Source organism: Nyctibius grandis, unplaced genomic scaffold (genome assembly GCF_013368605.1).
Source record: "Nyctibius grandis isolate bNycGra1 unplaced genomic scaffold, bNycGra1.pri S41, whole genome shotgun sequence".
NCBI lineage: Eukaryota > Metazoa > Chordata > Aves > Nyctibiiformes > Nyctibiidae > Nyctibius > Nyctibius grandis.
Window position 1 is genome coordinate 75,540 of NW_027167475.1, and position 9,723 is coordinate 85,262.

At 53.3% G+C, this 9,723-nt stretch overlaps 1 protein-coding gene and 1 pseudogene across 1 annotated transcript in view; both read left to right on the top strand.

Annotated features, from left to right (window-relative positions):
- Positions 1 to 1,482: 1,482 nt before the first annotated feature.
- The window catches only part of LOC137677228 (guanylate-binding protein 1-like), a 17,878-nt gene continuing 9,637 nt past the window's right edge, over positions 1,483 to 9,723 (top strand). Inside the window, exon 1 of the mRNA XM_068424506.1 lies at positions 1,483 to 1,569. The gene's annotated coding sequence lies outside the window, so the exon portion shown is untranslated. The remainder of the gene's footprint in view (positions 1,570 to 9,723) is intronic.
- LOC137677238 (guanylate-binding protein 1-like) lies at positions 1,484 to 8,308 on the top strand (annotated as a pseudogene).

Below are 9,723 nucleotides of genomic sequence, written 5' to 3' on the forward strand. Positions count from 1 at the left end.
TCCCTTCTCTCAGCATCAGAAGATGCAGCCCTGCATGTCCATGGACTTCTACAGGCCAGGTTCTCTCCTGACATCCCTGACTCAAACCTCATCCACTGCTGAAACCTATCACGTGTCAGAGGGGCCTTGAGACTGTGTTGCTGAAGGCTGAGGGACAGAAGGCACCCAGTACTGTAAGGATACATGGCAAATGTTTCTTCTTTGAATTCCTCAGCTAAGGGCCTCGCAAAAATTGGGATGAGAAGAAACTCATGAGTGGTGGAGTTGGCAGTCCTGGGTTAACAGTTGGACTTGATGATCTGAAAGGTCTTTTCCAACCAAAACAATTCTATGATTGTATGAGAGGGAGGAACACGAACAGGGCAGGTGCACGAAACAACCCTCACCAGACTCGTTACCTGATGAGCCATCCAGCAAGTACAGGTGCAGCTCCTGGGATGACCAGCTTGGACTTTGCAACTGGTGGGCTTGTAAGTCAGGGTGGGGAGATCCTGAGCACTGTACTGGAAAGGGTGGCAGCTACTGGGGTGAATGGGGATCCCAGTGACAGCTACTGGGGTCAGTGGGGGGTCTCAGTGCAGCTGGTGCAGCACATGGGTGTCTTGGCTACCAGGCATTGGGGTGGGAATGGTGTGTTTCCCAAAAACGAGCTACTGTGAAGGCCTGGGGTGAGTGAGGGGCTCAAAGCCAGTGTCTGGAGCAGGACCATGGGTGACAGCCCGTGTCCCTGCTGCTGGGGGGGGCAAATGTCTGCATCTTCCTCAAACCTGCTGTGCACTTATGCACTCAGCAGCAAACTTGAAGCTGGACCAGCCAGTGAGGAGGGAGTTGTGGGCTCTGTGCTGGGGTATCAGGGGCGACGGTGGGTAGAACCCGTGAGTGTGAGTGGCTGTGGGATGAGAGTGTCAGTGCTGGGTCAGTGCAGAGGCCGCCTCTTCTTTCCCACTTGCCTTGCGCAGTGAAGTAGCTGAGGGTGGGCAAGGGGTTGGGAAAGGGCACAGCCAGGACCTTCAAAGATCATCTAGTCCAACCGCCCTGCCATAAGCAGGGACATCTTGTAGTCCATCAGGTTGCTCAAGGCTCCATACAGCCTCACATTGAGCACTTCCAATGACGGGCCACCCACGACTTCTTTGGGCAGCCTGCTCCTCTCTCTCACCACCCTTCCACGCTAGATAACATCATGCTAGGCAATACAAAGTGGGATCAAAGAAGAAGGTGTGGGGGGATATCTCTTAAGGTGGGTGTAAGTCTGAAACTGTCTGGGCAGCTGGGAGGTGGTGAGGGTTTGTTTTTACATCGTTGTTTTTTGTTCTTGTTCCCTCACTTATTAAACCATCTTTATCTCGCCTGCCCAATTTTTCACGCTTAGCTGCTGGCCAGGCTCAAACCACCAGCCAATGAGGAGTTTTCCTCCTCCCTCCTAGTCCGTGACTTTCACTTTCGGTCTCTGACTCACACTATGTCCCGGAACAGGAGGAGACAGACCAAGGGCACAGGAGAAAAGGCAGAGCAGGACCCAGGCTGCAGCAAAGCTGTTTCAGCCCAGAGCTGCTGACAAAGACGAGGGTGAGTCCCTTGCTCTAATCCCTCCTCCCCGCCCCCCAAGCAGTGTTGGCCAGCCGGGCTGTGGAACAACTCCTTCCGACCCCAGCAATGACAACAACCCCAGCAAGCGACAGGGACCCCACCGGATTGGAGGAGAAAAAGATCCAAAGGTCTATTTAGGCTCTGGGACAGAGCAAGGGGAATGGGTGGCTGGGAGTGTGTGTTCAACCCCCAACTTGGCTTTGAACACAATTTAGACTTCCCTACGCTTGGGCCCTGTGCACTAACCTTTCATCTGCTCCCTGCTGACCTGGCAGTGCCCGTGACATGAGGGGCAGCCCCTTGTCCCACACTAGCAGCCCCCTTGGTGTTCCTGGAAGAGGACAGGGCTTGTGAAGTCCTCAGAGAGGATTCAAAGTCCAGAAGTGGGCAGTGTCCGTGGAGCTCGGTGTTGCTGGAGCGAGTCCTGGGGCATTTGGGAGATTGCAGTGGGGCAGTTGCAACCATTGTGCTGCCTCTGTGTCTGTGGGGTTTACTGGTACCTGGCAGGGGCTGGGTGATGGCTGGGGGATGTAGTGGTTTGATCCCAGCTGGCAAGTAAGTCCCACACAGCTGCTTGCTGACTCCCCCCTCAGCGGGATTGGGAGGAGGGAATGAGAAGGGTAAAGGGAGACAAGTTGTGGGTTGAGATAAAGACAGTTTGAAGGTAAAGCAAAAGCTGTGTGCAGAGCCAAAGCAAAACAAGGAATTCATTCACTCCTTCCCTTGTCCGGGACAGCAGGGTTCTGTCACACGTAACCGTTACTTGGGAAGTCAAACACCATCACTCTGAATGTCCCCCCCTTTCCTCCTTCTTCCTCCAACTTTTATTGCTGAGCATGACGTCCTACGGTACGGAATATCCCTTGGGTCAGCTGGGGTCAGCTGCCCTGTCTGTGTTCCCCCCAACTTCTTGAGCACCCTTTGCTGGTTTTGTCTGGGATAGAGTTAATTTTCTTCATAGCAGCTGGTTGTTGCAGCTTGAGTCGGGGCAGGGCTGTTAGGCTGAGGACAGACTCTCTCTGTTAACCCTTTCCTTCCCCAGAGGGGAAAAGGAAAAGTGAAAAGGGAGAGAGGCTTAAGGGTTGGAAAGTTAAAACAGGTTTAATAACCAACAACAATGTAAAAGAGTGGCGTGGCTGTGGTGCTTGTTGGAGAGGCAACGCATGTTGTAGGAGTTGAGGTGGCTTCACAACACCTACACCTGCACCAATATTTAATTCTCCACCACACCTGAAAAACATTTGGGAAAAGCAATAATAGGAGCATGCTGCTGTGATGGTCCCAAGAAAATCCCAAATTCCCCAAATCTGGCAGAGGCAGCTTGGCAGAAAAAGGAAAAGTATTAGGACACTTAACTGGGAACAAAACTCTACAAAAACACGATAAAGGAAGAACTGTGCCCAGCGACAAAGATCGGCATGTTGCAAGCTGTTTTAGCTTCCAACCCCTGGACACTGTCCAAGAGGAAATCTGATAGTCCCTGGACTGAGCTGTCCAGGTCTCCTCCCACCGCAGTGGGGATGCAAATTGTTCAGGGGCTTCCCCTCTCTGCCTCACATTGGGTGCCAATAAATCTGTCAGTGTTTAAGGCTGGGCAGAGGTTTAGCAGTTGGTCGACAGACACTCTCTCTTAACCCTTTCCTTCCCCAGGGGGAAAAACGAAAAAAGGGAGAGAGGCTTAATGGTTGGAAAGTTAAAACGCTTTTAATAAACAATAACAAGGAAAAAGAGCATAATAAATAATGAACTAGATACAAAACCTCTACTGAGCTCCCCACGATGATGACCACGTCACCGCTGACACTGCAGGGCAGGCACTGGGGAGTCCCGAATAAGACGCGGCACCAGGCAGGAACGTGGATCAGGTTCAGCGAAGGCAGGACGCCGGCCATGGGGGCACAGAGCACGACCCTCATGGTCCCTCAGCTTTAAACTGAGTATGACGTGGGTGGGTTGGAATACCCCGTTGGTCAGGTTTGGGTCACCTGTCCTGTCCGCTCCTCCCCGCAGGTGCGACACTTTTACGGTCCTTTCCTTTGTGGAACTGCTCAGCAATAACAAAAACATCCCTGTATTGTCTACACTACTTTCAGCCCAAATCCAAAACACTGGAGTGTGGGAAGGGGATCACCCACCAATGCACAGAAGGAGGAAAGGAGAGATGGGAGCCTTGCGAGGGCAAGGACCAAGCATGTCCCTGTGAGAGGCACGGTGGAGGGTGAAAGGGGTTTTATGGGGTCAGGCGTAAGAAATTAATGAAGCAATTCATAAGCACCTCTCCTAAGCTTCAATTTACCCACTAACCTGTCCTTTCCTTGCAGCTGGTGTGACCCTCCCATCATTCCTGTTGCTCTAGAGCCCTGTCTGAGGCCATTGCTGTGTCCCACACCCATTTTTGCATGGTTAACCACACGGCAAGCTTCAAACTGGTGTTCAGGACATAATGCAGAGTACTCGCACTGTCCCACTGGGCTTTCAGAAACTGAGCTATTTCTGTCACCAGGCAAACGGGAAGGGGCCGTGCACGTGTGCTAAGTGTCAGTGTTGCCTTTACAGCATCAATTGCGAGGGGCAAAAAGAGGAGGTGTGGTGGAAGGAATTTGGTGCAATGCATGGTTTGCTTGGAAAAATGAAGTAGGATGATAATCACTGTCTCTGTTTGGTCTGTGGGATGTCCCCACCTTGTTAACCAGCCTGTCTCGCCGTCTCCTCTGCAGGCCGTGCTCGCTGTCAGCAATGGCATCTGAAATCCTCATGCCAGTGCCTGTCTGCCTCATTGAGAACAGCCAGAGGAAGGGGCTGGTGGTCCAGCAGGAAGCCCTGCAGGTGCTGTCAGAGGTCACCCAGCCTGTGGTGGTGGTGGCCATCGCAGGGCTGTACCGCACTGGCAAGTCGTACCTCATGAACAGGCTGGCTCGTCAGAGGAAAGGTGAGGGAGGTCCCAGCCCGGGATGGCCAAGGGACCTGTGTTTTCCTACTCTGTCTTTAACACTGTTGAGACCCTTGCATCCTCCCCACAGGTTTCTCGCTGGGCTCCAGCGTGCAGTCCCACACCAAAGGTATCTGGATGTGGTGTGTACCTCACCCCTGCCAGCCTGGACACACTCTGGTGCTGCTGGACACTGAAGGGCTGGGCGATGTGGAGAAGGTGTGGAAGAAGCAGAAGGTCCCTTTGTGCATTCCCAGCACTTTGTGGAAGCTCTTGAGGGCCCAACCATGGTGATCAGAGTCAAGGTGTTCCCACGGCCACTGGTGGCCTTTGGCCTGTGTGCTGGGAAGAGTCAGAGGCCATGGGGAAGGAGGTCGGGGTAGATAAGTTTGACAGAACCTGAGAGGTAAGAGTTGAGGATAAGGCCAGCTACAGAAAGAGATGGAGATGGCATGGGCATGGGTCTCTGCAAAAACGGGTCTTGCCATGGCCTGTTGGTTAGGGGCATGCAGGGAGTGGGGATTCAGGGCTTGGCTCATACTCAGGGGGTGTTTTTGGTAAGAGCCAAGGGTTGTTGTTCCAGGGAGACACCAAGAACGACACATGGATCTTTGTGCTGACCGTACTGCTCTCCAGCACCCTGATCTACAACAGCAAAGGCACCATTGACCAGCAAGCCATGGACCAGCTGCAGTATCCTTGGTGGGACAGCAGCACCAGGGGATGCCCTCCTCTCCCGGTGTGGTGGGCTAGGGGTTGACAAGTCCCAGCTCCTCAAACAGCTGCACAGCCTTCTGGTGGTGCTCAGTGATGTGCTTTGAGTCCTTAGGAGTCCCATGTCTTGGACCTCAGGGCTGAGGGTTTTTCTCCCTCCTCCCTCTGGTGGTTCCAGGCCATTCTCTGTCCCTGCACAGTCTCCTCTCTTCCCCATGAAGTGCTGAGTGGTTGCAGGATGGCAATGCCCCTGCATTCAGACCTGAGGTCCCTGTTTCCTTAGCAAGCTCTCCAGCTATGTGGTGAAGCTGTCTGAGCATATCAAGTTGAAAGCAGCACCTGAGAAGAGTGAAGATGAACTGAAGGATTCAGAAAAATTTGTCCTCTTCTTCCCGACTTTTGTCTGGGCTGTCCGGGATTTCACACTGCGGCTGGAGTTGAATGGGAAGGAAATCTCTGAGGACGAATACTTGGAGAACGCACTGAAGTTAAAGGCTGGTAAGGGAATGGTGCTGTGCTGCTGGAGATGTCCAGCCTCAGACACAGCAGCATTGGAGTGTAATTCAACAACAGCCCAAGCCTCATGAACTTGCTCCATGTCCTCTTACCCCACAGGTAGCAGCCCGGAGATCGAACGCTACAACCAGCCCCGGGAATGCATCCGCCAGTTCTTTCCAGGTCGCAAGTGCTTTGTTTTTGACCCACCGGCCAGCAAGAGGGACCTGGACCACTTGGAGGAGCTTCAGGATGATGAGATCGAGCCTGAATTCCTGCAGCAGGTGGAGAAATTCTGCAGCCACATCTGGGAAACGTCTCCACCTAAGACCGTCCGTGGCGGGCACTTCGTAACAGGGAACAGTGAGTACTGCTGTGCAGAGGGTTGGATGGGCAGCAGCTCTTGGTCCTGTGTGTGGGGCAGGATCCAATGCAGAGTCAAATGAGGCAGGTGGGAAAAGGGAGAGCTTTTGTGCTGGCTGCTGTCCATGGTGCTGGGGTTGGAGCTTCTGTATGTTGCAGGCAGGGTGGGAAAGACAAAAAGAAGTTCAGGAAGAGTGTGGGAGGGAGGCAGCAGGGATATGGCAGGGCCCAGGGCTGAATGGGAGCCTGCGTTTTGTTCAGGCTGCAGATGTCTCTTCCTTGGTCCTCCTTGGCAGTGCTGGGGAAACTGGCAGAGACCTACGTGAAGGCCATCGAGAGCGGGACAGTGCCGTGCCTGGAGAGTGCGGTGGTCGCCCTGGCAGAGATTGAGAACACAGCAGCAGTGAAAGCGGCTGTGACATTGTACCAGGATCTGATGAAGCAGCGGGCGAAGATGCCCATGGAGACTGTTCAGGAGCTGCTGGAGCTGCACACCAAGTGCGAGCAGGAGGCACTGAAGCTCTTCATGGCACGGACATTCGATGATGACATCTGCTATTGCCAGGCAGATCTCATAGTAAGTGGTCCCCAGCCCAGCCAGAATTCCCCCAGGGACACCATCATCCCCTTAGCTCTGGGAAAATAGCATGGTCCTGCGGGACAGGGATCTGCCTGCCTCCTGCCAGACGACACTGCTGTGTCCTCTCCAGAAGACACAGTCCCAATGCCCGCTCCCACAGTCTGGAAGCTTTCCCTGCTGTGCTCCCTCTTCTCCCTAGGTTCTAAAGATTTGCTGCAACGGGGATGAACCTCAGGCCTGCCCGATCTCTTGCTGCCCCCAGATATGTCTGTGCCCTGGCTCGAAGCCTGTAGCCTTCCATGCCTCCACTGTGCTGCTGACGAATTCTTGTCCCTGTGTTTTGTGAAGCCCGTGGTCCCTGGCATGCTCTCTGCCCCTGTGCACCTTGGTGCAGAGATGTCTGTTGGTGCAGAAGGCCCTCCCCATCTGTCACCTCCCAGCTGATTACCCCTAGACTGGAGATCCCAATTCCCATGTTGACCTGGTTTGATTTTTGCCTGGCATGAGAGTGGTGGATGCAGCTCAGCCTGGGCTGATGCCTTCCCTCTGCATCTTTCCGCACAGCGCCAGGTACAGCAGGTCAAGGAGAAGTTCTGCACGGACAACGAGCAGGCGTCTCGTGTCAAGTGCGAGGCTGCTCTCAAGGACCTCTCCCAGGACATGGAGAGACGAATCAGTGATGGTGCCTACAGTGTGCCAGGGGGTTACGAGCTGTTCAAAGGAGACGAGCAGGCGCTGGTGAGGAAATATCGGGAACTTCCTGGCAAAGGGGTGAAGGTAGGAACAAGAGCAGCTCCCCTTCAAGGGGAGAGGCTCCAGTACCCCATCCTCCTTCCCCCAAGATACCGTTTCTCCCCAGCTGCTCTTTCTCCCCTTGACTCCTCTTCTACCTGTGGTCCTCCAGGCTGATGCTGTCCTGCAGGAGTTCTCCAAGAAAACAGGCTGTGGCCAAAGTCATCCTCAACGCAGACGTCTCCCTGACAGAGAAGGACAAGGAGCTGAAAAGTAACTTGTGGTCTGGAGAAATGCCACTGCCTGTAGAGGGTCAAGCATGATGGAGTGGGACAACAGGACTCCTTGGGGGCTTGTGCGCTCAGCTCCTGCCCTTGCAAGACCCTTGTTTCTCTGTCACCAGGTGAGCAAGACCGGCGTGAGAGAGCTGAGCAGGAGAGGGAGGTCCAGAGGAAGAAGGAGGCAGAAAGACAAGCAGAAGCTGCAGGACCAGTTACGCAGCTGCGAAAGAGCACAAACTTTGGCTGAGAAAGAAGCTGGAGGAGAGCTGTGCAGAAGCAGCTGGAGGAGCTCACAGAAGATGATGAGCCATAAATCAAAGGTACCAAGTTGGGAGAAGTGCAGGGGCCCTAGATGTGGCTAGCAGGGAGGAATGGCAAAGGGATCCCAGCTGGGTCTCTCCCCTTGCTCCTTGGTGACAAACCTGCCTGTCTTCACAGGAGGAGAGTGTGTTGCTCAACGATGGCTTCTTTGACAAAGCCAGACTATCATGCAAACTGGTGAACAGGAGAACTGGAGCAGGAATATTGCACCACCAAGAACAACGTCACGTCTTGGATCGACATAATGGTAAAGATACTGTTAGACTTGGCAGTTGTCATATTTCGCCATTGGAGGTCCGGTAGTGGGGCATCTCTCCCACATTCTTCATAAGCCCTGTGATAACAAAGTAAGAGAGGTGTGTAGTGTCCCCACGTACAAAGGTGAGACATTTTGAAAGCCCTCCATGCAAGATGCTTGCCATAGAGTGTTTTCATGCATGCCTCTTCCAGGAGATGTTCTCCCCTTCCCTCCCAGAACACCTGATCTCTCACTTATCTGAAGGCTGGGTGAACATTTAAAGCCAGGGTGGCCTGGGGCACAGAAAGGCTGTAATGGCAGCAGGCAGGTCTGGGAGCATTTTACCATGCTCAGAACATGCCATTGGGGAATCTAACCCACCTCTTCTAGAGACCTCCTCACAGGGCTGTGGGAATCATGCCCAAGAGAACTTTAAGCTCACGTCCTAAGGTCACACTTCCTGCAGCAGCATGAAGTAGCATGGAGGTTGGGAATAAACAGGAATCCATGTGGTGAGCACTACGTGGTTTGCTTGGCATCATTCCTGGGCAGAGTGACCAGAAGGAGTGAGCCCATGACCCAGGGAGCAGTGGATGAAAGCCATCCTCTGCTATGTACCTATTGCCACCCTGGTCCTTAGCAAGGCTCTTCTCACTTTGAACTTGTGAGGGAGTTCTCCCCACAGGGCTGTTCTACTCTCTGCTCACTCACCCCCATCTCCATGCTGCTCCCCCTTTCCTTTCTTCGGACCAAGAACTCTCTGAGTGCCCCTTCCCAAGGGTGTCTGTGCTGACACTGCAGGAGATGGCTGTAGAGTGTTCATGGGAGGTGTGTGTCCCATTGTACTGGTTTTGGCTGGGATAGAGTTCATGTTCTCCTTAGACGCTGCTGTGGTTCTGTGTTTTGGAATTGTTGATAACACACCCCTGTTTTAGCTCTTGCTGAACAGCATCAAGACCTTTTCTGCTTCTCACCCAAAGGCGAGTAGGCTGGGGGTGGGCAAGAAGTTGGGAGGGGACACAGGTGGCACAGCTGACCCCAGCGGACCAAAGCCATATCCCAGACCATATGACACTGTGCTCAAGCAGAAAAGCTGATGGAAAGAGGGAGGAAGGGAGGTTGTTTGGAGTTATGGCCTTTGTCTTCCCAAGCCACCGTTACATGTGATGGAGCCCTGCTTTCCTGGAGATGGCTGAACATCTGCCAGCCGATGGGAAGTAGTGAATGAATTCCTTATTTTGCTTTGTTTGCGCACATGGCTTTTGTTTTACCTATTAAACTGTGTTTATCTCGAGCTATGTGTTGTCTCACTTTTACCCTTTCCATTCTCTCTTCCATCCCACAAGCGGTGTGGGGCTTATCTGTCTAATGGGAATAACCCACAACACCCATGGACAAAGGGGTTTCCGTCTTCCCTACAGGGAATTAAATCTTCCGCCGCACCATGAGAACAAACAGGGACACCAACTGTTGCAGTACT